This window comes from Pteropus medius, unplaced genomic scaffold, assembly GCF_902729225.1.
Source record: "Pteropus medius unplaced genomic scaffold, Ma_sr-lr_union100, whole genome shotgun sequence".
In the NCBI taxonomy this organism is placed as follows: domain Eukaryota; kingdom Metazoa; phylum Chordata; class Mammalia; order Chiroptera; family Pteropodidae; genus Pteropus; species Pteropus medius.
Window position 1 is genome coordinate 30,804,055 of NW_024352787.1, and position 4,164 is coordinate 30,808,218.

Consider the following 4,164-nt stretch of genomic DNA (forward strand, 5'->3'; position numbering starts at 1 on the left):
TTATAAGGGTATAATTTTGGAAGCAATTTTCCATAAAATTGCTATAAGTGTTATCTTATAAATTTGAGATCATTTGGCACAATATTCATTTAACCAAATTACCCCACTAATAACATCGCTTCGTTTGTAAATACCAATTCAGACTGACGTTACTCGCTTTTGGTAAGCCACTGAACCCTGCAGACTCACCCCGATATCGCTGCATCATTTAGGCTGAGGAGCGACTTGCTCTACCCCCATCTTTGTTCCCTAGATTGATGAGCACAACCAGACACCGTTTATCCAAAAAAATGCTTTTCCATAAAGTGCTAAAACTCTAGTAACATTTGACTGTTAGGAGCCATCGAGGCAGGAGGAAGTATCAAAATGTATAGTGGATCGGCACTTAGAATCATGGGGTGGCTCAACCTTTTGACAGTGGTTCTGTGGCTTTGGACAAGTTCTGAAATGTCAATAATCTTTCATGAAGTCTCTTCATTGATTTCATGAAGATACTGGGATTGAACAAGATCACAAAGGTCTCTCACGCCATCAAATCGGTTATCCCTGATCTACTATAGTACTCACATATTATTCTGCCTTGTCTATTTTTAAGGTCTTTTATCCCATTTCTACAAATGTCCTGCAAAGCCATCTAAGCCACGGCATAGAACGGCCATTCAGTCATTCTGTAAGTGTTTAGTCCTCCTTCTGTGTTAATGGCTGGGGCCAAGGAGTCCCAGAGGCTTGTGTTCTGCTCCTGTCTCTGCCACTTACCGATCCATACCCTTGAGAAACTTGCTTCTCTGTGCAGGGTGCTTTGGGTATGTCGTGCAACCGCCCTGAGCCTGGAATTCAGGTTCTCCATCCATGAGGCTGGAATGGCAATGGCCTTTTCATAAGGGTGCCGTGCAGAGGCTCCATGAGAGAGCTCCAGGAGGGGCTTCGGCACAGTGCCTGGCCCGTAGGATACTTAAAAATCTATAACCGATAAACGTGAGTGGGAATGGAGAGACCTTCAGGAAAATGTGTCTCCTCTTCCCAAAGCCAGCCTGGCATACTGGGGAAGAGAATCACTCCTTGTGCAGGTATCAACCGTGAATGAAGCATCTCTTGATCTCCATCATGGTACACTAGAAGCGCTAGACAAATATTTCTTGAATTAAATTCAAACCACACTGGATGTTGATAAATATATAGCAAAAATGAGACAAGGAGATAAAAGCCATCGTTCTGCCCCGCATTCGGGGAAGTCAGAGTCATGCCATGAACTTCCGCACAAACACAAAGCCACGTGGAAGCAGCAGATGCAGGACACGGCCAAGCAGGGGTCTTAGCACAAAGTGGCGGGCAGGTGGGGAGGCTGGCAGAACGCCCGGAGACCCCGAGGCCAGGCTGGGGCCAGGGCGAAGGGCGTGGTGGTCAGGGACAAAGGCATCAACGTGCTAATTCTCTTCGTGATTCTGGGTGTAAATGTCCCAGTCCCTGGAGTCCATAGACATGGCAGATGATGGGCCAACTGCTCTCGGCCGGCCCAGGCTGTGCTGATACCTGGCCAGCATCTTCACGTAATGAGTGAGGTTTGGGGATAAAACCCACTTTGCTAAGCTGTGTCTAATACCGAGTAAATCGTGGCATATCACGGTCGGGCAGAATATTGAGTTGTATCCTCCGTGACTGAATTTCCCTGTGCGTCGAACCTTTCACTGACAAGGGAATCCCCTCCCCCTCCTGAGATGCGGGCCTGCGTTCCCAGGGCTGAAATCTGCCAGGAGATTCACCTTCCTCAGCATCTCCCCCTAGCTCTACATTTAAGCCCTGCCCCCCAGTTCCCAGTGACACAGGGAGTAGGGTGGGGCACCTATCAGAACTTCCCTGAGTCTACAGCCACGCCCCCCCGAAACGTGCCCCATCCGGTCCGATCTTGGAAGCTAAGCAGGGTCGGGCCTGGTTAGTCCTTGGATGGGAGACCACCTAGGAAGACCAGGTGCTGTAGGCATTTAAATAAATAAATAAAAATAATAATAATAATAATAATAATAATAATAATAATAATAAAGAACTCTCCTGAAAACAGCAAAATAAACACCAAGGGGCTCCCCAACAAAGAAATCTGGGTGTCCGGAGAGGCCAACGCTACCCAACCATCAGTCACTGAAAAGATCTGAGTTTGTCCACCAGCAGGCAGTTAAGGAGAGAGTAAAACGGTATCAATTATTAAGTCTATGGTAGGAGAGGGGACCGAGCCGGGACTGTCGTGTATCAGTACAAACTGCCGTTATTGGCAGGTCAACATTTGTCGACACTGGGGTCTGAAACTGCTTCTAATACCCTGTCTCCCCTTCAACTCTGGAATACGCAGGGCAGCAGACATGTTTTACACACGTGAACTTGACCTTGGTTCCTAAAAATAGCAGTATGGAATCACTGAATTCCAGCTTCCTGAATGTCCCTCATCATTGCGCACTGCTGCAAAATGCTTCCCACGACTGCACATGAGGACGTGTGATGCCTGTGGCCCGTGAGCCTAGACTCAGGGGTAGGCTCCGCGAAGGGGAGTGAGAACCCACAATTTATCCTGCTCTCTGCATAACTGGCTTTTCGAAACAAAGAGAAGATTGTAAGACAGAGCTCTTGCTCTGGGATATTCTAATCACTGAGGACACGAACACAACACACGAGAACCAGCGGTCCTGGGCGCGATAGACTTGGTGCTCAGGTGCGTGGCACAGAGGACGGGAAGATGGCTGAGGCTGGGGTAAGCTCGGGGGGCTGGAGAGTGGCAGGGGAGGAGACTGCCTTCGTAAAGTGGGGCACATGTATTCTTACTCAGAAAGCCCCTCTGGGAGTGCCAGCTGGGCCTCTGCACTCAGAAGCTGAAGTTAGAGCCGACTTAAGTGCAGGCGTGCACCCCAAAACCACAGAAACGCCACGGAAGCTTCGGAGGGAACCTCTCAGTCCCACCTCTGTGGGAGAGAGGGGTGCTGCTTTCGCGTGGCTACGGAAAACGAAGCCTCTCCAGGAGTCAGCAAATCCCCACTCAGTTCTAGCCATCTACGCCTGCGCGACACGGTGTCACAGGAATGCTGAGAAGTCACACACGAGTGCAGCAGTTACTACAGCTGAAGGCTGGTCACACGCGGTCACGAAACCTGAAACCTGGCTGTCATTCGTGTGTAGGTGACGGTGGCCTCACGGAGAATTTGCCATGTGCCTCAGGAAGAGCGTTCGCCGCCCGTGATGCCCGCTGACCAGTCAGGCCGCCCGGGTGTCAGGAGGTTCAGGGGATACTGATGACAATTGTGGCTCTGAAGTACGAGCCTCGGAAGTGGGCAAACCCTCAGCTGCTCAGCTACGCTTTCCCTAGGGCGTTCATTTATGAAATAAGCGGTCGAAAGGGAAAGTTTTACCAATCAATGAGTCTCATGAAAGACAGGAATGAAGGGGAGGAGGAAGGGAGAGAAAGAAAAAGAGAGATGCAGAGAGTGACGGAGAGAGAACGGGAGGTAGCAAAGGAAAATGGGGCGGACGATCTGTTTGCTTTGCTCAGACCAGTGACTCTCAAGCTCGGCTGTTGCCAGAATACGTGGAGACATCTGGGGACGCTCCCGGCGGCTCTCATTTAATTGGTCTTTGGTGTGGTCTGGACACTGGGGACTTTTGGAAGCACCTCAGGTGATTCTATCGTGCAGCCAAGTCTGAGAACCACAGCCCTCGCCCCAGGAGACACTGCCAGCTCACTGGCTGCCTGTGAGGTTCAAAAAGACCAAGGTGCCGGTCACCCGTGGTGTGCCCGTCACGAGCTCATCCCCTCCTCCCGGCGGTGCCTGCCCAGGGAATTGAGCCATTTCACTGGGGCCTCGTTCCGTCTAAGGACAGGTGAGGCCAGACGTCCAGGCCTGGAGCATCAGCCGGCGGGGCCCCAGCCCCAGGCCTCCTGGCAGCCGGAGCGCCGTCAAAGGCGGTGGCAGAGGCAGAAAGTGAGCAGCGTTGCTAGGATGACGACGGAGCCGGGCTCACTCTGTGGGGGGGGTCTGCCTGCTGAGGGGACTTCAGAGTCCAGAGAGGCAGGGAATGGAGCACTGCTCCCCAGGGAAAACCCAGGCCGTCTCCCCAGAGCAGAATTGCGGGACGCCACCGGGAAGGGCGCGTGAACACCCACAGCAGCCGGGAACGGGGGAGCCC

General features: G+C 51.9%; 1 pseudogene; it reads left to right on the forward strand.

Moving 5' to 3' along the window:
* Positions 1 to 1,858: 1,858 nt before the first annotated feature.
* On the forward strand, positions 1,859 to 1,978 carry LOC120591965 (uncharacterized; annotated as a pseudogene).
* The last annotated feature ends 2,186 nt before the right edge of the window (positions 1,979 to 4,164 follow it).